The sequence below is a fragment of the Neolamprologus multifasciatus genome, chromosome 12 (genome assembly GCF_963576455.1).
Source record: "Neolamprologus multifasciatus chromosome 12, fNeoMul1.2, whole genome shotgun sequence".
NCBI lineage: Eukaryota > Metazoa > Chordata > Actinopteri > Cichliformes > Cichlidae > Neolamprologus > Neolamprologus multifasciatus.
The window spans coordinates 14,052,834-14,076,443 of NC_140450.1; the positions used below are offsets into that span (position 1 = coordinate 14,052,834).

General features: G+C 37.2%; 1 protein-coding gene and 1 long non-coding RNA gene across 2 annotated transcripts in view; both read right to left on the reverse strand.

Annotated features, from left to right (window-relative positions):
• Window positions 1-23,610, reverse strand: part of ipo11 (importin 11) — a 124,520-nt gene that overhangs the window by 10,605 nt on the left and 90,305 nt on the right. The gene's annotated exons all lie outside the window — the stretch shown is intronic.
• Window positions 4,960-23,608, reverse strand: LOC146506626 (uncharacterized). Its single transcript, XR_014877401.1, has 2 exons — window positions 8,357-23,608; window positions 4,960-7,303 (listed from the first exon to the last, which is right to left on the reverse strand). It is a non-coding gene; the product is annotated as an uncharacterized LOC146506626 (long non-coding RNA).

Below are 23,610 nucleotides of genomic sequence, written 5' to 3' on the forward strand. Positions count from 1 at the left end.
CACAAACGAAACAAAGCCGTTCTTAAGGAAAATGGGGGGCCAACCTGGTAATAGTGAGGTGTACCTAATAAAGTAAATGTTTCTGTACCCCAAAAAATAAAGTTCTGAGATAGAGCAATGGACTGTATTTAGGACATGCTGTGTTGAGACTGTGCACATAGCAACACTGATCAAAAGCACTTTACAATGTTGCCACTATCAGTATAAACAGTATGCACAATCCATTGTCATCACAGGGGGAAAAACAAGCGCAGAGATGAGAAGACAAGAGAAGAAGAAAAAAAAAAATAACGGTGGCACGAGGCAACAAAAGGTGTAGATGTGATGGGTACAAAGGAATGAAATGTGATAAGGGAACGAGGAGACAAATGTGACAAAAGAGGGAAAGAATCGTCATGCATGGGAATTAAGTACCAGGAACTGGCTAAGTAATGTGGTTCAGAGAACCCCATAAAGGCAGTGAGTGATAAAAACAAGATGACGTGGGATGCAAGAGTGGGCAATCATAGCTCTACCTCATTGTTCAGGACAGAGAAAAGAGATGAGTGGGAAACATGAGAGAGTTGAAGAGAGACAGCTGAAATGACAGGGGCTGTAAAAGCCCTCATCTCTAAAGTAATCCCGAGACTACTGTTGTCCTCTTCCAAAGCAAACAGTTCTCAGTTATTTCTATAAAAACATCAGTGTTATTTAAAATTGGCCTATGAGGGACTTTAAACACACTTCATTCACACAACATCATGTGTACCAGGGACCAAGACCCTTAAAGCTCTCTGAATGACAGGCTCACACAAAGACAAACGGTATTAGTACAATGATTGCCAATACTGGTTTCGGGACTGGGATTAACAAGGACATATTGCACAGAGATGACAATTTCACAGACTTCATAATAGTAAACTTTTTTTTTTTTTTTTTTTTAAATCTTCAACTTTCTGATCTCTCAGACCTGCTCTCCTATTTCCACTCCTCTTACAGTTTACTACAACAGACTACTCTATTCAGTCGAAAAACACATTTGTACTGTAGCAGAGAATATGAAAGGAAACTAAGTCAAGCAGACAAATGCTAACTGGAGCTAATGATGCAATAACCTGTACTTTTCCAGCTTTTATCTCACATCCCGTGGTGCCTCATGTCTAACTGCAAACACACAAATACTCCGCAGGAGCGCGAGTGTGTGAGCACATACACCAACTTCTGTGTGATGTAATAAACTGTGGGCCTGCATGATGTATTGAAGTGTAAACTAAGAATTGTATTGTGTAAGGAGATGCTGACAGCACCGGGCTTAGTGGATTACACTGCGGGCAAATGTTAATTTCATCAGCTAATTTACGACACATCATCTGCAGCCTCGCCAGCTCGTCGCCTTTAGAATCTCTAACTAGACACGTAAGCTGCTCTCAAGTGGTCAAATTTGACTCAAAGCATCATGCTGTTTAAAAGAAGCTATTGTCAACTCAGGTTTTAATGGCATCGCCGTCTTAAACAAATACCATCATATACATTAAAAAAAAATTAAACTTATTCTCTTATTTTTTCTGCATGTAAATTTTCTGTCATGCATTATCAGTGTTTGGGTTATAATGTATTATGCATAACACTTAAAAGCAAAAATAATATATTATTTATTTGGTTCAAAGTGAGTAATCCATTACACTACTCCCTTTGGACATGTTTTAGACTTTTGCACTACTCCGAGAGGGGCGCTGTCACACACTTAGATTGATAATGGTAGATAATGATAATCTACCTTTAAAACTAACATTTTCACACACATCAGCACAAAGCAGTTTCCTAATGACACGTGGAGATCTTTGCACTTCCTGATTTGTAGATACTTTGCCATTTCTATACAGCTTTCTGTGTTAATCAAAGTTAGGTGATTTTTACACCATCTTGCATAAAAAGCAAGAAACAAAACAAACAAAACATGCATGACTTTCAATATAGAGATCATTTAACTCATGCACTGCAAGTGACAAATATTTGATTAACATTTGCATTTTGAGTGCTGAATTTAGGAGCAGTAATACGTTAAACAAATGTAAAGTGATTACATTAATGTGCTTCCCCAAACATTGAGGATTAAATGCATTTTTCATAAGCAACATTATTTCTCTATTCATTATTTTTCTCTTGGCAGGTAGTCCAAATCTGGTGTATAAACCTTAGCATGGCAATTTCAGCCATTCTGTTAATAAACAGAAGGGAAGACAAAAACAATCCCATCAGGACACAAATACTGCATAATGAAGGTGATTTTGTAAACTGGAAGCATTTCTCATTTATGTCATTTGTTCAGTTGCTTGATGGGAGTCAACTATGTGAAATATGATTGGTTCAGGTCATTTGAGGCAAGGTTTCAATTTTGGAATTTGTACTGTGAAGAAGATGAAACGGCAAAGTAATTGGGGGCTCTGGATAAGTGGGGAAAAGATGAAGGCAAGAAAATGATAGAGTAAGAAGTGCAAGTGCAATAACCAAAAAAGTAAACATGGTTTGCCAAAATAATAAGTATAGTAAAAACAACTACGAGTAAAACTGACTGAAAGGATGAACTGAAAGAAAAAAAATATGCATCTGTATTAATATTAGGTAACCTTGCGCACAAGCCAAAAACAAACAAAAGAAAAACCCCTACAAAAAAAACCCTCCGCAACATAAAAAGCAGGAAAGAAATATGAAACCAGTGAAATTTGAGGGGAAAAGAAAAGGAATAATTATGAGAGAAAAGGACAGAGGGAGAGTGACATGCTTCCTGCTGCAGCTCACTGATAAAGAAGCAATGGTCGCCATGCCACAGACACAGAAGAAGATAAATGACAGGGAGGATGAATAGAAGAGACAAATGAGATGTGAAGGAAGTGGAAAAGGTTTGGTAGATGTCTAGTGAGAATATATAGAGGGGAAAAAAAGAAGGAGACAGAATGGAGAAGTAGGCGAGATACGCTCTGAAGGAAAAAACTGTAATTATGACGATAATGATAATAATAATGATCCTAAGCACCCACGGCAGTCCGCTTTTACCTCATGCAAAATACCCAATAAAAAGCCTACATTTGTTCCATCTGTTCTGACATTACTTAGAGAGGCTGCCAAACACCTTTTTGCTTGCATCTTTTTTCTGCAACTAGTGTTGTCACACGAACAACTGTTTCAAGGTTCCACAGTTTCACAAATCCATGCCAATAACATGTAATTTAGCCTCTACTCAATATTTGCTTGGAAGTTATTCATACACCTTTGTCTGGGAAATAAGCTAATCTGTGCCAGCAGGCTGTAGAAGAATATAGCCTCAGCACACCTGAGAGAGTTTGGAACATGAAATTATTTAATCATGTCACCCCACTTCTAGGTGTAAAGTGGCTTACCTAAACAGAACAGAGGGCTACTTAATGTTATTGTATGCAGCTGTTCTTTAGTTGGAACAGAGTGGTTTTTACTGGGAAAGGGCTTTCCATATCTGACACATTGGACCACCCTAACTTTTGGTGGCATTGATTAAATAAGATGCTTCTCCGCAACGATTCTGACATAATGGCATCATATGCTTGTTGCAGATTTGTTGGTTGGACACTGATGATGAGAATCTCCCATTCAACCACAATGCAAAGATGCTCTGCTGGATTGAGATCTGGCAACTTTGTCCGTTTCAGTATAGTGAACTCACTGTGTTCAAGAAACCACTTTGAGAAGATGGCTACATTTTGGTCCATAAAGGAATTTATGAGACACTCAACTGGCCCAAAAGTGTGCCAACAAAATATTCCCTACACCATTAAACTACCAGCACCAGCCTGAACCATTAACACAAGTAAGGATAAATCCATGCTTTTACAGGTACACTGTTTACTCCAAATTCTGACATTACCATTCAAATGTTGCAGCAGAAATCAAATGACTTAGTACTTTCCTGCTTATATACAGTACTTTATGTCACAAGACATACGTTTTTAACTCACTGTGTGTTCACGCGCAACTTTTCTTATAATCATTAGTTGATATTAATCTCTGGCTCTCTTCAATAGCGCGTCGTAATCCTGTCTTCGTTCCCTCACCTGAACTGGTCGCAGCAGATGGGCTCCACTTCCTGAGCCTGGTTCTGCTGGAGGTTTGTTGTTATTAAAAGAGTTTACATTCTCACCAATTGCCAAAAAAAAGCTTGCTCAAAGGGTGTCATATGATTATTGGGGTTTTCTCTGGGGTTTTTTGTATTATTGTAACATCGTTATCTTACAATTTAAAGCGCCTTGAGGCAACTGTTGTTTTAAATTTGGCAATATAAATTAAATTGAATTAAATTGAAATGTGACATATGTTACATGCAAAATACTTTTGTCTCTCTTTTTTTTTTTTACGTTCATCAGTGTCTCTGGATGAACAGACCTATCACTGGGCTTGTCTGTGTCAAACAATGTGTGTTGCATTAGGCATACGGTGCAAACAATGCCAACCACTTGTAGTAAATTATTCACAACTTGGCAGCTTAAAAGTTTTAAGCCATACATTTTAGTATCTGCATACTTGTATATGATCGAATCTGTATACAAAAAAAGTCCCCAATTTATCACAGGCATATTTTCTTATGTGCTGCAAAAGATATTTTTCATGCTATAGTTACTTAAAACCAGTGGGTGAGCTCATGGAAAACACCATCAATCTGAATAGACAGTTAAAAAAAAAAAAAAAGATGATCCAGTTTACATTAAAAGACCAAACTCGAGATTAAACTCAAGTGTAGCAAAATCATGATGTGTCAAAAACCTTCACTGCTGATAAAAAAATGAAAACATGCTGCCATGAATGATGGTCCTTCAATACAATAATCATAGGCATTGTGGTTTAAGTAAATCCCACTTAGAAATTATGATGCTTATAAGCACCTAAAGACAAAATCATGTAAAAATTAATTGTTGAATTTGCTCTTTTCATGGGATTTTTAAAAAAAAAAAATTCAGTAAAAGTGCAGGATATTGGGGCATTGCCCTAAGGCGAGGCGCCACATCAGATTGAACTTAAGACTGATTATGAACATCAAAGAATAAGGATAGCAAAGAATTGCTCCTATGCCAGTAATTATGGAAGCATATATAAGAGTGTGGCTAATGGATATTATGCAAGAGAGGGAGTCTATATGTGTGCATGTTTTGCTGGCAGAGCTACGCTGGCTTGGTGGGAATGGGCCTGCTGAATATCCGAGTCTGACACTAATCCTATTACCTCTACTCCAACTGCTGCAGATATCAGCTATTGACTGTTGTCCCCACATACACTGTCCTGATTAAAGGACACCTACATACTTATACACGCAAGCATATATCTTAAGTTATTGGGCGGGGACAAATAAACATACATAGAACATGTAAACATGGACGTGTTAATTCCACATTTTAAATGTAAAAGATGTAGCACTAAAATCTTCCTTCCACAGACATTCCAATTCGATGTGAATTTTTAAATCATAATTTCAGCTTAACGATGACTAACACAAACTCATGTGTGTCGTTATTCACATTCAGCTCGAGAGCAATTCAATTCCAACATTTTAAAGCCCACCACAGGCTTTTTATGCTCTTAAAGCATAAACATACAGTGGCTGGAGGGGAGTCTCTTAGCATCGGAGCAGCCAGTCCTTGTGTTTGCAGTAGCACATTTACTCTTCCTGTGAAAAACTCCAGTACAATCTTTCTGTCTCATAAGTATGTTTTTCACAGGAAGAGTAAATGTGCTACTGCAAACACAAAGACTGCATATAAAACACAAACATGTGCAGGAAATGTCCACTAGTCCCCAAAGCCCTAAATAAATCCAGGACAGGAACAAATGGCACAGTAGATGATACTGAAGAAAAAAGTAAAAGAAAAAAAAGAAGGTTAAAATAACTAATTAAAAATAAAGAAATAGCTTTGCATAATTTGAGAATTTTTTGCATCCAAGTACGGGAACAAAAAATTCATAAATAGAGTGTCCAGATCTAATGATCAGGTTAGCTCTTATTTACATCAGTAAGAAATTTAAGTGAGGAAAAAAAAATATTGCTTGGTGATATAAAGTCAACTCAGTCAGTATAATAATGGCTATAGCAATGATAGACATCCTGATCTCACCAACCTTGCAGCTGAGCAGACTGTCCCTTTCATTGCACCAATGACATTTTGTCTTAACTTGTATTAAACGATACTGACTGGACTTGCACCACTGGACTCCCACAGCTCTGTTTAGAAGTGATCAGTACCTCGCTTTTAGTCAGTTGGGTGTTTTTGTGTTGCCTGCAGACTCTGTCTCCTACCACTTACAATGACAAAGATTGATTTTTTGTAATTTTGCCTCTGTGTACCACCACAGAAGAGTTTAAATCAAATAATCAAGAAGTGATTGAAGTGCAAATTTTCAGCTTTAAGGGGGTTAACTGTTTAAGATTTAGACCAACTTTTTTTTTAATAAATTACATAGTGCCCTCCCATTAGTATTTGACATCTACTGTGGTGGTGTTCAGACAAATGTAACTGCTCGAAAACCCACAAACAGTTAACTCTGAAAACTCCAGACAATACAAATAGATCCCATTCTATCACATCCAACAAATCTTTAGACTAGTAAATAGGAGAAATTTCCTGACCAGTTGCTTGTTTATGTCTCGCTCAAAAATACAGATGAATTTATGCTAATAAGGCATTTTCAGTCATGCTTTGCCCAGAAAAAACATTTGAGTCCGCATTGCTTTCTACTACTTTAGCATACAGTATTGCTAAGCTAATGGAAATCTCAGACAAAGAATCTGCATTACTTACAAAAACAAAAGAAAAGATCATGTATGGCCAATGCTATAATGCTTTCCAAAGGTCACAAACTATAGACAACTACAGACAGCAGCCTTTACGGAAAAGCATCAGAGCCATTAAGCACTTTACATTTAGTTCTCCAGTAAGCATTTGCAATGACGTTTAATACCTAATATCAGAAACATGACTGAAGACATGTAAGGCTGAAATCTGAGTCTTGGGGGATTTTAACACTCATTGCTTGACTACTGCTTCTGACCATTTAAAAAGGGTTCTCTACAGCCTTATTAAATCTTAATCAGGGAGCCTGGCTGACCTAATCTAAAGAACCCCTCAGGATCAACGCATAACTTCTTAATATAAATAATATGAATGTAATTTCAATGAATATAGGTGTTCTAAATGATACAGGCATTCATCACACAGTGCAGTTCCTTTCAGGTTTATGTATATAATTCCATATATTGAGCCTGAGTCGCATCAAGTGACTTTAGGGACTAAGGTAAGAACTAGAGCTGGGCGATATATCGAGTTTTTAAAAAATATCGATATATTTTTATACGAGATATAAGATGTGACAATATCCTTTATATCGATATAGTCTATGTTACGTTATAACTATACTTGTGGAGCCGCAAGTTTGCCTCTCTTTCGTCCACTGTTGTCTTTACGCAACGTTACTCTGCCTCGCCCCTCCTTCACTGAACACAACTCCCCCTCCTCCCCTATCGCTTCACCTGCAGCGACAAGATGGACACGGCAAATCTCCGTTAACGAGTTACTGCGCATCGCCCAGTGCGTGGGGCTGGACGCCGTCAACGTGTTAGCTAGCTAACCACGCTAACGCCATGCAGCCCAGAGGCGCTGCACAGCCTAAAATCCTTTCATTTTCTCAAAAGTTTACAGCGCGCCTTATGTATGAATTCTGGTTGTGCTTGATGGCCGCGAACCGATTTTATGTGGTACACGGCGCTCAGCAATCTGTCAAAAAATGTTTTAGTACGACTTTGGTAAGCTACGCTGCTGCACCGCTTGATGGATTGTCAGAACATTACGGCTACCGAGGAGCCTCGCGGACGCGGAGTGATACATACTGTGCTTCAACGTAACATTACCCTACTGTGTATAAGGACCATAAATGGCACCTGTTAAGAGACGTGGTTACGAAGAGGATTTCAAACTCAATGCTGTCAGTCACACAGTAGAAGTTGGGAACAGAGCAGCTGTGAAATCTGTCTTTGTTACTATGCTCAGCGTCTTTTAGTTTACATTTTGACTGCACAATTGTGAGCTTTTTGTTACGCACAAAAACAACATTGTTTTCTTTTATTTATGGAGCATTATTATTTAATAATTTTTTGAGTAAATTTTATGTACATCTATGCTCTATGTTAATAAAAGTGCCTGTGTGACATCTGGGACACAGCTTTGACTAAGAGCTCTCTTTTTGTTCTTACTTTATGGCTTTAAAAAAAATATTGAGATATATATCTTATATCGCCGTCCAGGTAAAAAATATCGAGATATGAATTTTGGGTCATATCGTCCAGCCCTAGTAAGAACTCTACAGTATTTTGGAGAAAAAAACCCAAGAATCAGATGACCCCTATGAGCAAGCACTCTGTAATAGTGGGAAGGAGAAACTCCCTTTTTAACAGGAAGAAACCTTCGGCACAACCAGGTTCAAGGAGGGACAGCCATCTGCTGTGACCGGTTTGGGGTTAGGGGACAGAGAAAAGATATTAAATGCTGCGCTGGAGTCGAACATGACAAGCATAGAGATGAGTCCACTGTCAGAGGCCATAAGGTCATTGGTAATCTTCACTAGTGCTGTTTCAGTGAAATGCTAAAACCTGACTGAAACCTCTGTTCCTCTGCAAATGATCAATTAGCTGTTTCAAAAATTTTTGAAATAGGAGGACACCTGAAGATTGGTCTATAATGAGCAAAGACAGCTGGATCAAGTAACGGCTTTTTAAGCAGTGGTTTGATTACAGCCACCTTAAAAGCTTGTGGTACCTTATCCAGTGATAGAGATACATCAATCATATTTAACATTTTAGCGTTAATTAATGATAAGACTTCTTTGAAGAGTCTTGTACCGAGGTGGTACTTTTACACATGTTGACAATTTAAAGGAAGAAATTATTTAATTTAGTTTGCCAAGACTGACAGGAAAGAAAGAGTCTAAATAAATAGCGGCAGTTATTAAAGTTGCTGTACATGTCTGCAGGATGGCTGTGAAGGTTGTGGCAAACCACAACAGCAGCTGTAATGGCAGGCTGTATTAGTTTTACAAATGACTATTTCATTACAAGTGTTTCAATATATATATCTAGCATTCACTAATAAACAAAGACTACAACAAACTATACAATACCCAACACATCTACATAATTTAAAGTAGGAGATTATTGTGGAAAATTAAACCTGAGGTTTGGGTAATGGACATCATTAGTTATACTTTTAAAAAGAAGTATAAAAACTGAGCTCTCACTGTAAGCAGCTAATTGCCTACATTTTAAAACAGACACACAGTTAGTGACAACAAAATAAAGAATTTATTCTTTTTCTTTATAAACTTCAGCAGTCCTCTCCAAGTATGTATTAGATCATGCATGAACAGAAAAGCATGCTGGTGTGCATACTACAAAATTGAGCTGGAAGCAGGATTGTGTACCCATGTAGTTTCACAAACTGCATTTGACTTTTCTGAACTTTATACCGTACCTTATAGAGTAAGGGTATGGTGTTGGAAAATAACCATAATTTGACCACTCACCTCACCACTGAACACCCACCGCCTGACAGCAGCAGCTGTCCACAGCAAGGCATGATGCCCTGCCACATTGCAAAAGCTAGCCAAGAAGGGCTGGAGGAACAAAACAAAGAGCCTAAGGCATAATAACTCTGCCTCCCAAGAGATCTCAAGCAAGGCGAGTATCCACTGCACAGCATGCACTGGAACGCCAATCAATCCATGAAGACTCAAACCCCTAAAACAAGTCCCTAAGACTTCACTGCCAAAGTTCTTGTGCCAGCCACCAGACAACACAACTAGAAATTCTGTATTCATGCCTTAAAAGGCAAAACTGTTTTGGTGGCATGATTGGAAAAAACAGAGTTTCAATATTATGATGGCTGTATGTACATTCAAACATCACACAGGCAATCTAGTTAAGAAATTAAGACAGAAATGAAACTTTCCTATCGTTTGCAGAAGAAAAAAAACCCAAAAAACGAAACCAGCTGAAGCTGTCTCACTGTTTAGGAATACGGTGATATGATGTATAGGGCATCAATTCCTAAGGCCTTGGATGTTGATTATCATTATGCCCTTAGGCCTACTAATAGTCATGTTTATAGTGCATCATTAAATCTTCTAAGAAAGTCATGACAGGCATATCTCATTGTTTATCTGTAAGCCTCTCAGTGGGAAACTGTGACTTTACATCACTAATGCATTAAACTTGTGCTCAAAGCTATATGTCAATGAGCTCAGTTTAAAAAACAGAAAAGAAAAAAGGAGTGCTTTGGAAACCCCTCGGTGCATTCATTACTAATAGCTATGTCCCCAGTACAAGGACGTATACATTGCACTGACAAATTAGAAAACTACTACAATAAAGAACATAAAAGAAACCAAACAACATCAGACAGAACAGAGTTGAGACATGAGTAGAATAATCGCTGTAAAGAAAAAATAAAAACAGAAAGATTAAAAACACCACATACACAAATGTACACATCTCTCTCTACTTTTCATTAGGGCATGGCCTCTTGACTTCGAGAGCAGATTATTCCTTGATTGCAGTAATTTCCTCACCTAGTGAGGCAGCACGAATGGCAATATCGTAATTAGTACTGTACTAAAGGGCTTAATGTAAGCGTTCCTCAGCATTCTGTCATACAGGTGCAGACTTGAAAATGTGTAGGAGCTTAAACAGGCATGAGAAACATTTAAATTTAAATCAACATTTAAATCATTATTGTGTGATTTTTCAGAAAATCAAAGGATTTTAAGAGCAACTCCGAAAAACACGGTAATAACAACAGCTCGCTAGCATGCTCTACCAAAAATTGTGCTTTGGTGTTAATCTGATGGACGAAAGCCAAACCAGTTTCACACCAATGAAGTTGCAGCATTTTTACAAACCAATTCTGGTTCATCTATTTCATTCAACAATCTGCTTTCGCCTTTCTCATTCTCCGTCGCCGCCATGCTTTTTCTGCCATGTGCGTATGAAAACAAAGGCACTGCGCATGCGTGTCTTACCCATATTCTATCGCGATATTTCTTTTTCTTATCATTGCCTAACATTATACCGGTATTACCACAAACGGTATGATATGGCCCAGCCCTACTAGCAGGATCAGAAAAACATTTCTTTTTAGTGCTCTAAGCAGAAGGCCATGAATTAGAGGAATCTTTGAACCAGGGCTTTGAGTGACAAGCTTGGTCAAACAGTGATATGAGACATCCTGTCTGAAATCTGGTGTGCCATCTGGTATGCATTAAAAGACCAACTTCTGCATTTATAAGATGGCACTAAGAGGGGAAAGATGCAGTCAGCAACTTTTTCTGTTTAAAACTTGTCATTAAACTTGTTAAAATGTCATTAATTGAGGAAGCGCACAAAAAACAAAGCACCCAGACCAAAGTTGAGTATTTACAAGGATCCTTTTCTCTTAAGTGGTTGTAGGCTTTTCACATGCATGCCAGATTCAGGAAAACAACAAATATTTGTATTATTGTTATTGCCGCTACCAAATGAGGTATTTGATGTTTTTTTTAATCGTGTTGCCTTAAAAAACAGTTTTTCTTTATCAGTGTGTTTTGCTTTATGTTCTGTATTACCCTGCACACAAATTTAAGTGTAATATCACATATCTAGTTTAATCTCCTAGGACCTTGGTCCACATATGTGGACATCACATTTTGGGTTGTCTAGACCAAAATACTAAATTTTGCTCTACAAGGGCCTGATATCCACTTACGAGGACATTACACTGCCACTGTTCTATCGAAATCTAAAGTGAATATCCTCATATGTGGATCTGATTTTTCTCAGAAACAAAAATAAGGTTAATACAAAAAAAAAAAAATCACGTTCTTTGTTTTTACATTCATAAGGTCCCAATCAGCCCAAACAGCAAAGAGAAATTAAAAATGCATGCCATGAAAGAGTTCAGGTCTTAGGAGGTTAAACATCACTTTTTTTTTTTAAATCCCACAAGAGCTCAATTCAAAGTTTAAAAAAAAAAAAGCACACTAGTGTTTCTAATAAAGCCTTTGTTGTGACAAATAATCTTCAAAATCGAGCTAATTGTTTAAGATGCCTGCAAACTATCTAAGGAGAATGTGCTACACTGTACCAGACACTTCATACTTAGACCGTGCCCTTTAACAGCATCTGTTGTGCCATTACCCATCTTAAAATTGTAGCTTGTGACAGAAAGTATTACATTATAATGGACAGTCTATTCCTCAATTCCAGCTTCACACATAATGGCAGCATGATTTTGTTAGCAGCATAAGCAGTACATTTCATGCTGTAAATCCCCCATTCACTTTATTCAGTGTTCACTCCATAGTTTAACAATCTTTAAGTAATTTGTAAAACACTCAAAACAGCTACTCTATTCACAGATCATACTGTGTATACAGTATACTAGATCCATAAGTGCTGTGCTTTAGCTTACAGAGGGCAAAACATAGTATCTGTCACATTATACTGAGGGCCTTTGCATTTAATTAACGTCATTGTGTTAAAATTGCAAAATTTGCTAAAATACACAAGATGACACTCGCAAGATAGTCGTCAATAAATAAACATTCATGGAACTAAACGGCTAAATTATTATTTTTTAAAAAAAAGATAATTTATATATTGGTTCCCTTTCTTTAAAGCTTTTTAAAAGGATTAAAAGGAGGACTTTTTAATACTTCTAAGACAGGGGTGTCCAAACTTTTTTCACTGAGGGCCACATACATAAAAATATAGGAGGGGCTGGGCCACTTACTAGAAATTAGGTATATAACCTTAACTTTAGTGTATTAAACTTAGAAAAATCACTTACAAGTGGTCGAATATATTATATTGTTGAATATAATTAAAGACAAAACTGCCTTCATCACAGCTTTCCATAGATGGATCTTTATTGGTTTATTCAGAAAAAGCTTTGGTAGCTCATTCTCAGAACAGCAGCCTCAGATTTCTTCTTAGACAGAAGATTTACAGCACAGAGAAAAAACAATAAAGGGGGAAATGGGACGGGTACATTTCAAGCTTGTTATTTAAGTTATTAGGCTTAGCAACACACGTATTAACGTTCGTTTGAAACAGTTATCAACATTAACAGACTGAACTGGACTTAATAACAGGAGTGCATATAATTTTAGTAAATTATTCTGGTGAGTACCAGCTGCGCTGGGTATGTAAATCGGGACATCCAGCCGCGGTGCTGATCGCCACTCGTGCCAAAAATCCAGACAAATGTCACTTGATCAAGGAGCAAATCTGCATCAGATGAGATCAGCTGACTTTGCGTGTACGTGGGCAGTGCACAGCGGTGTGTACTCTGTGTGTTAACAAGAAAAGCGCATATAAGAAAGTGGTGTGCAAAAGCAGGGTAGTGACAGAATTGATGCGCATTATTGATATTTGAAGCATGTGTACCTGCACATTAACACACGGGTACAGGTGCTCTCATCGCATGCGATGGAGTAAAGATCAAAAGCACAGCTTTATCAGACAGTTGCAGTTTAATGTTGGCTGACAAGTCTTCAGCAACTGGATTTCTGGACATGCTGACGTTGTTGACGGGCGCATTATTTCGGTGACTTTAACGAGGCCGTGTTTTATGAGGTCTCCATCTGAAAAAGGCTTGCCATGTCTTGCGATGAGTTGGGCGACCTCATAGCTGGCTATTGTAGCCTTTTCCTGGACCTTTTGAGCACGAAAAAATTACTGTTGCTGACCCCGCAGGAGAGCTACCGCTTGCTTTAATTTCTGCTCTCCCTCAGCACCAGTGTAGGATGCATAGGCCTGATGTTTGGTTTCATAATGACGTCGTACATTATACTCTTTCATAACTGCCATAATTTCAGTGCAGATCAAACAGACACACTTCCCCTTGAATTCTTTGAAGAAATATTCACTCTCCCACCATGTCTGAAATTTTCTGCATTCACTTTCTACCTTTCGCTTCTTTGGTTCTGCCATGTTTAGTAACTAACTTGGGCTAAATTTCTTCTGTGATTGTCCTTTTTGGTGGAGCAACTGCCTTGATCAACAGTAGCTCCCCCTGGTGTTAAAACTAAGAAGTGCAATACACTCAAGCAAAAGTTGAAGTGTGGGCCATATTCGATTCTATTTATAAAATTACTTGCGGGCCGCGGCCCGCGGGCCGGAGTTTGGACACCCCTGTTCTAAGACAATCTTCTACAGTCAAAGACTAGTACCCGTTCACATCACCAAATAGTGCGTTTCCTCACTTCAGGTGCTCTGTTAGACCTTTAGTGCAGCTGCCTTCACTTGCTGGTTGTTTGTGGGGTTTTCTGCATTCATTTTGGTCTTCAGGAACTGAAAGGCATGCTCTATTGGGTTGAGATCAGATGGCTGACTTAGCCACTGCCGAACATTCAATTTCTTTGCCTTTTAAACTTGTTTTGGGTCATTATTTGCATTGTGAAGTGCTGTTCTATCAGTTTTGCTGTATTTGGCTCAGTCTGAGCAGCTAATATAGACCTGTACACTTCATAATTCACCCTACTTGTATCAGTCATATTATCAATAAACATTAGTGACCGGCTTCCACTGGCAGCATAGTGCATTTAAAAAAGTATCAATTTCTACAGAAAGCTACAAGTGAGAGGGCAAAGAAGGCAGAATGGCAAATTAGGAAAATAAAAGATTTAGAGCAGTAAAATCATCAATTAAAATAATAAAAATAAGAATTACAATTGCATATAAAAATAAAAGAAGAAAAAATTAATAAACAGCCAGAGTTCTTTACATAGCATAGCATTAACATGGTGATTGGTGAGAAAAGTGCAATAGTGTGAATTACACTGTATTGTTCTCCAACCAAACAATCAAAATCATAGAGATTTGTTAGCGCTGTAATGAGCCATATGCAGAATGAATAAGCTTTTCACTGGTAATTAAGATACATAATGATCGATTTTACAAGTGAATTGTCAGAGCAAAGATCAATTATCCTCATTATTTGAATCAGACTAATTAACTCCCAATAAATGCAGGGAGCTGACAGGTTTAAATACTCAACATGCTTTTGGGTGCATCATCTGATTAGCAGAGCTGAAATGTAAAAACAAAGACTGGCAGAGATGTCATAGGGCAAAATCATTCTAATGCTCCCCGTGGTGCATGCATAACATCATAATATCTGGCTTCTCTTTTTAAGAGCACAGCCTTATTAAAATGTTAACATGGAATAGAGTCATCAGTATGCCAACACTAATGATAACTGTTTAGCATTAGTCTAACAGGGATCTGAGAATCCTTTAAAGTCCTGAATAGCATTACAGATGTAAATCATTCTGTCAGATTTGATCTCTGCTGAGGTTGAAAATTGGTGTATTTATGCTGGAAATGCACAAGGTCAGACCTCTTGATCCAATTAGAGTGATAAAAAAAAGTCTGTTCAGCCCAAATATGATGCCATTTATGTTTGTTTCATGCATCAGTTATAAGAAACATTACAGGTAGCTCATGGATGAAAAAATTTCATGTTTTTATCTGCTGTTTTAGCCTCATTAGTCGAGCAGAAGCTTGTGTGGATATCTAGGAAACTGATTTAATGTAAGTCATGGAAATGGAGGTAAACTGCCTTCTGGTTACCTTCCTAATGCTTCTCATTTTCTCTGTGACATTCAGCTGAGTGTCACAATAGAATACATATCAAATGTTTAAAATGAGACATTTGACTGTTTCACAAAAGATTCATGAAATAGTGAACTAGGTCATGGCAGCAACATGCTGTAAAAAGGCCGGGACAGGGGGTAAAAATAAGTGGTACTAAACAGACACCACTGGAGGAAAATTTTGCCACTAATTAGGTTAACTGGCAACAGATCAGTAACAAGATTGTATACATATGGATAGCATCTTAGAAACGCAGTTTTCTTCAGAAGTAAAGATGTGCATTGGTTCACCAATTGGAAAAAGAGAAAAAAATCTCAACACTGGACGCTCATGATCTTTAGGTCCTCAGCACTCAATTAAAAACACTGAGCCTATGCAGTGATTAAAAAAAATCACTGCATAGGCTCAGAAGAGAAGGAAATCATTGTGTGTGCCAACCACAAATACATGTCAAAGTTCTAACATGCAAAGAATAAGTAATATGTGAAAATTATCCAGAAATGCAGTCATCTCTGACTAAACTGATTAAAAATGGACTGAGGCAAAGTGGGAAATTGTTCTGTGGGCAGATGGATCAAAATTTGAAATCCACTGTAGAAAACATGGACGCTGTACCTCTGATGGTATGGGGGCACTATCAGCAACATGTGGTCTGATCCAGATGTCTGTTTCAGGGAAGGCCTTGCATATTTCAGCAAGATACTGCTAAACTACATACTGCACGGCTTTGGGGTTGCAGATCAATCTGTATATTTACTTTAACTTACCAATAATAACTTACTCTAGTCAACTATCCAAACAGAACACAATGACAGCATTCCAAGTACTGCCTTACAGACACAATGCAATATTCTGGATTTCTTGATAAGCCTATTAGCTTTTCTATATCGCTTGCCAATTTAAAAAAAAAAAAAAAAAAAAACTGCAATCATGCCAACTCCGACTGCTCTCATGGACATTAAAGCTGGGAACCGACAGAGATGAAAACAAATTTTGATAACTCTGTATGTCTTAGGCAGTACAAAGGAAAATCTTTATATCTTGTGCTACAAAATAACAGAGAGGTCTGTTATTCAACAAAACCAAATTATACTGACACCGATGGTCTGCTTGAGAACAGGAGCAATAATAAAGCAAGAATGACATGTCTTCATTATTAATGCTTTGTGTGACTCAGAGTGAATTGATAACACGCTGAAACTCATTTCCTATAAATATATACCTCTGGAAGACCTTTAGAGGCAAGTTGATTGTTCTTTAAAATGAAATAATGAAAAATCGTTGAATGACAAGATCAATTCAAAGATTCATTGGTAGCTCATCAAAGCTTTAAATAATACTTTTGGTTAACTCTGAGAAATGAAAACCTGTAATGTGAATTTTAAATGCACCAACTTTCTTAATTTATCATCTTAATAACTCAAGCATGTTTAATTAAATTTTTATTTAAGGAGCCAAATTAGTTACTTGGCTAATCTACACAAAATAAGAAAAGTGAGTATGACAAACTGGCATTGGCTAAATCTTTTTTTTTTTGTAAAGCAAAATCCTTTCTTTTGGTACAAGGATGCAATGAATGCTTCTTAACTAAATACAATATATACAATTTTATTTCTATTTATGAATGTAATTGCATTTGTGTAACAACATTCAGGTAGAGCTGCAGTCAAACTTCTGCTAGCCCGAGATTGACTGTAGCATTGTCACTTTTCACATTCATAGAACAACTTTGAAAATAATTGTTATAGCACTATCATTTTTACCAAACCCTTCCAATACCAACTCCAGAATAACGCGATACTGAAGATCAACTCATTAGCCTAATAGCCTGGAACAAAAATCTCATCAGTTACACATTTTGAGCAAATGCTATAAATGACTAAACCAAGCATTCTGTTCAAATAAATCGAAATTACATTAAACAAAACATTTGCTGTACTCCTCAGTAAAGCACACCAAATGAGACTTAGAAAATGAGGATATGTAGCTGGTGTGCACCTGGGATGCTACAACGCAGCTGTCATATAATTATCCATAAGAAGTAATATGCGTAATGATATGTGGAGTCCAATTCCAAGAGCTGATGTCCAACATCAATTTTTTGGAAAAAAAAAAGTGGAATGCGGAAAACATGCAGGGGAACAGGTTTTCCGAGACTATGCAACATGTAACTCTTATTGTGGCCTCCTTATTGTGTGTGTGTAAGTGAACACACTTTAAAAAAAAAAAAAAAAAAAAAAAAAAAACTTGGCCAACTTTTCTTTTAGTAATGTTATGTGTGTAGTATCCCAGATTCTCTAACTCTGTGCTTTCCCTAATACAAGTCCTATTTAATTGTACTGTAACTGGGTCACAATTTTTTGGCAAATCATGTAGTCTGAAAAAAACAAAAGAAACAAAAACAAAGAAAAAGAAAAATATGAATAAAGTAGCAAACAGAGCATTTCCTTACGTCCCTTGTCCATTTCTCGAGGTCAGAGCTATTTTGGCAGTAGGAGAGGAAGCTACACAAATTAATGTTGCGGATCATTAGTGTACACATTCCTTCCTTAGCAATTACTATTGATTTGCCCTTGAGAAAGGTACCTGCCTACAACACACACTATTACAAATAGTACAAGGGTTGCTTATTTAAGCAGTCCATAAAGATGGAAATTAAACCTTGTGGTATTTTGCTATGTAAATAGGTATTGGATTTTCTTTTCTAGTTCTATGGTCCAAACACTACAATGGAGGCAAATGGAATTTTATTTGCATTGCTCAAAGTATTCAATCAAGTGTGACCTTCCTGGATCACTATTCAGTGACTAGGTTTGGAAAACAGCCAGCTCACTATATACCTATTTATTTCTGAAGATTTGATTGCAAGAGGGCAGACGTATTTTTTACTTTTATGTTGTAGTTCAATCAGTAATTGGCATTTACTTACATAAATGCAGCACAATAACCTTTATGTGTGCCGTGCACATACATTAGCGTAGTGTAGTTGTTTTTTTTTTTTGTTTTTTTTTTTTTAAAAAAGACGAGAGAGAGTAATTGGGCTCAAGTGTGTGTGTGCCCCCATAACACAACAAACAGAACCCATGTCATTAGTACCCACTGGACTAAATCTTTGATGTTGCCTATCCTTCTTGTTGTTTGATGGTACTGGCCTTGTAGATGAAGCACAGGAATCAAATAATGCATTATGAACAGAAGCCAAAACACAGCAGCAGTTAGCTTAGTCTGGTTGTCTAGAATACTCAGATTTCATGGGCAAACATGTAAGTCCAAGGTTGCATCAATAAGAGTTGATTTCAATGAAATTTAACTTCGTTGTGTGTTGCAACTGATCCCAGTTTCCAAAGTGACAGGTCCACTGGGTGAGTTATTAGGCCGATAGGGCTGGAAACAACTATGGATTTTTTCCTGGCCCATCGGGATTTGTTAACATATAGAAAAAAGGCCAGTACACCGCTGATAAATGCAAGATAATGCAAGATATTTAGGTTTGGTAAACATATTTACATAGTGTGAATGCGAGAGTGAATGAATAATGGCATTGTAAAGCACTTTGGGTGCCTTGAAAAGCGCTATATAAATCCAATCCATCATTATTATTATTATTATATTGGCCACCTGACAAAATAAGAGCGTTTAAAATAATTTTTAATGTTTCTCTGGGTTTTTAATGTGAAACTTTTTCATTTTTATATGCATTAGAAAAGTCATAAATTAGTAAATGAGTTATATTTTTGATGTAAAAACCACAACAGGTTTAGTTAGTTTTGTTCACTTTGTCAGTACAGGTAATAAATTGGGTCTTCCTGAACTAACTGGCAAGCAATACATTAAGGATCGGTAGAATCAGTAGGAGATGAAGAGATGGCAGGAGCAAGATTTGTTGTTATGGTCTTGTGCATATGAAAGAAAGAAGAAGGCAGTCAGAATACAAGTGTGTAAATGAGAGGAAGACAGGTGGAAAGGTGAACAAGCAGGGAGTAGATATAGTGAAGGCTGATGAGTTTAAATACCTGGAGTCAACCATCCAAAGCAATGCACGGCGTATAAGAGGGATGAAGAAGAGAGTGTGGAGTGGGTGGAAACAAGTGTCAGGGGTGATTTGTGGCAGAAAGACAGCAACAAGAGTGAAAGAGAAGGTTTGCAAGGCAGTGGTGAGATCTGCTATGATATATGGTTGGAGACAGTGGCAGTAACAAAAAAAAAAAGGCCGAGCTAGAGGTAGAGATGCTAAGATTTTTGTTCAGAGTGACCAGAATGGACAAGATTAGAAATGTGTATAATCAGAGGGACAGCTCAGGAGCAGTTTAGAGACAAGGTTAGCGAGCCAAGGCTGAGATGTTTTGGACATGTGTAGAAAAGAGATATATTGGACAAAGGATGTTCAATACAGAGCTGCCAGGCAGGAGGAAAACAAGAAAACTTTAGATGAGGACATGCAGAGGGTTGGTGTGACAAGAGCATGCAAGGGATAGAATAAGATGGAGGCAGATGATCCACTATGGCAATCCCTAAAGGGATCAGCTTACAACAACTGAATCAATGATTACAGTAATTTTTCTATTCTCACTTTATTCACCCATTGATCAGGACTGTGAATCTGTGTTTGGAAGCAGCTAAATGTAATTTGACAAGACAAAACAAAACACCAAACCAATACCTGCAGGCAGATGTTAAATGACTAACTATACTATAATGTATAAAGACAGATAAATAGCAAAAGATGTGAGAAGAAACATCATTTAGCAAAAAATAATAGTTACAAAGATGAGATGAGATAACTATAATATTCTTTAATTATTCAATCAATTTTTTACATTTAATCTTTAGCATTTCCACAATAGCATATTCATTAAATTATTCCTTTTAAGAGACACTGCTGACATTTCCCTTCGTTCGTTAATAGTCATCACCAAGCTCAAGTACTGAAACTTTCACTTTCTATAATGGGCTGACAAGGGCTGTTGTGAAATCAATGGTCCCCTGCACTGACAGCAATCAGTCCAATCGAGACGCTTCATGATTGTGATTTGCTTCAATGAAGAATGAAGAACCCCTATAAATAACAAAAATTACAATATGACTGGTCCTGCCATTTACTTCTATACTATCCAGTTTGAATTCTAATCTCACACTCCATGGGAGATCGATTTAGGTGTGATAGTCCAAGTCAGAAGTCCAATTTTTATTCGCACTCTGCCCCTGTGAGGTGGCTACTTTAAAGAAGTACAAAGCTGGACTACATCTTTCTTTTTCAGGCACTTTGAAAATTAAGAAAATAAACAGAGTTCTATTCATCCACACAAACAGGTAATGACTCAAACGGCTCAAAAGTCCAAGGAAAAGAAAAAAAGAAAACTAAGAAAGAAACTAAAGTAATCATTTTGTTAAAAGAAAATACATGTCTATATCTGCTTGAAGAATTACTTAATCTTCCTTCCTGGTAAACAGGACTAATCCTAAGCCAACTCTCATCTCTTTATATTGTTTCCAAAGAGAGACTTTGACTTCTTTTTCACTCATTTTCAATCCAGTCTTGTACCTTACCATTTTTATAGAAATATTTTTTCTTTATTTGTTACTGTGAGCACTCAGGTGATCCCAATAACCCCTACTCAACACTGTTTTTGAATTATTCAAGCACAAAAAGGCACCTAACAATTGGATGAACCAGCATTGTGTCTAAACAACTTTAGATTGTATCACTAGCCTCAAAAACACATTTGTTCCCATTTCTTTAGATTAATCTATAAAAATGCAAAACATATGAATTTAACAGTCATCAAATCATTTTTCTTTCACCAACAGAGTAATTCTCAAAGAACTGTTGGCTGAAAACTTCTATTTTAGCATGGTGTGCAGTTTGTATCTAGGAAAATTAAGGAAACTGGACAAGTGGAGGATAAAAGATGAAGTGGCAGGCCTAAAAAACTATAGTTTTTTTGAAGTACCTGAAGAAGAAACAGGATAATATAAAGAATGAAAAATCGAGCAAAACAGAAGAGTTCAGGCTGTGTTGAATAAATGTGTTCATACCAAATATCAACTTTTAGGCGCGTTAGAATTGCTACAATAGAAGTCTGCTTTTCCCTTATAAACTCCACTTCCATGTCCTGCATAGCTCCACATGTTCAAACAGGTGCAGAACTTTTCATTTTTCTTAACAGAATAGAGATATAAGGGATGTTTCAAGACTTTTTCACTATACTGCAAGAAACACTAGAAAATGTGTCAGTGGTTTAACAAAACAGAACTCATTCTGCATTATATATTTTCCTGTAATTAACTGACAGCCACTGTGATAAATCAACACTCAGTATATGATATTGGAAAGCAAATTTATCTGCAAAGGTTTCCTATACTACATGGTCTCAATCAATTTCTTTTAATGTACTTTATTTAAAAAAAAAACATTTTATTCAAAAGGGAAAATTCTAAATTAAGGGCTAAATTTAGGAAAACATGACTATACACACGCCTGCACAGGGTGGCAGGAGGAGAGATTCCACCTCTCTATCGGACTTCAGTTCCAATAAAACATGCATGGAGGTGTGTTCAGATCTATTTGGGCCTGCTTCACCTCCTCCACTACCTCAAGCTTCTTCATCTCTAGAGATGTGACATTTCATGTCTTAAGTGCCAGTATCCAGGGCTTCTGCCCGTACCTGCACGGCACTGTTTATGCGGCACTGACACAAACAGACCCCTATGCTACCCCAGTGATGCAGATGGCAGACATATGAAGCAGCTTATGATGAAAGCTGGAAAAAATAAATTCACTCAGAAGTGGACCTGAAACATAATCAAGCCACATGGAGATAACGATTTTAAATTTCAGGAAAAAATTATGGTTTTTCACATTAGCTGATCACTGATTTTCAATGTCAACTGATGAGAAAGAACATGAGAGGAAAAAATGTAAAAAGAAATAAAAATAATAATAATAATAATAATGATACCTGTGTCTCTCACAAGATCTTTGAGACCAGCAGAAAAATATAGACATTTATGCAAAATTTTTTTCATACAGATGCAGACACAGTTGCTAAAAAGTGTCACTAGTCTCCTTTCTCATCAACTTGCCTCACATAGAAAAGTCCATCATGCGGGCACTCCCATTGCTTGCACACATGTATTCATGCACGTCTCCAAGCACACAGACTCACAAACATTAAAAAGCAGAGAGAGGTGTGACTTTAAGTCTTCTCTCCTCTCTCCCCTGGAGCAAAAAGTCAGGGTCTGGGCTGAGGTGATAAGTGCACTGGGATGCTGCCAAGCAAATAACACGCACACACATGCAAAGAAAAGTAAAACAAGAATATAAATATAGCTGTATTTACTCAAACTCAAATAAAATCCCATTTGTACAAAAAAATTTAATTTTGCCTAAGCACACATTTAGAGAAGACCACGGATACCAACAATATAGCTAAACAATAGTGTGAATGAGTGAAGCGATTTGTGAACTTTCACAGTGTAAAGTGGTACAGGAAGCATCCTCAGAGGATGCATGCTCATACATACATGCACCACTTAATTGGTGTACATCTCCCACCTAGGGGCCACATATGGGTACTCACTGACATTCATGCTTATCTAAAGACTTGCAGGAGGCTTTGAGCTTGCTTTGAACTGCTGTCTGACAACATACTACATAAAGTGACCGTTTTCCTTTTCGCTGCCTGGAATGAACCTTTTATGCTCCTCTCTGCATCTACTGTATGAGTTCCAGAGTGGCATAAACTATCACAAGAACAGATGGGACACAGAAAGACACTCTGATAAACAGAAAATTAAACTCAAAACAATAAGAAATAAATTCATTATTAAAGCTATTTGTCTATTATCCAGTAATGGAAATGAAACAAGAGAAAAACTGATTTAAAGATTTCAAAATTAGATCTGTACCGTGTATGAATTACGCATTTCAC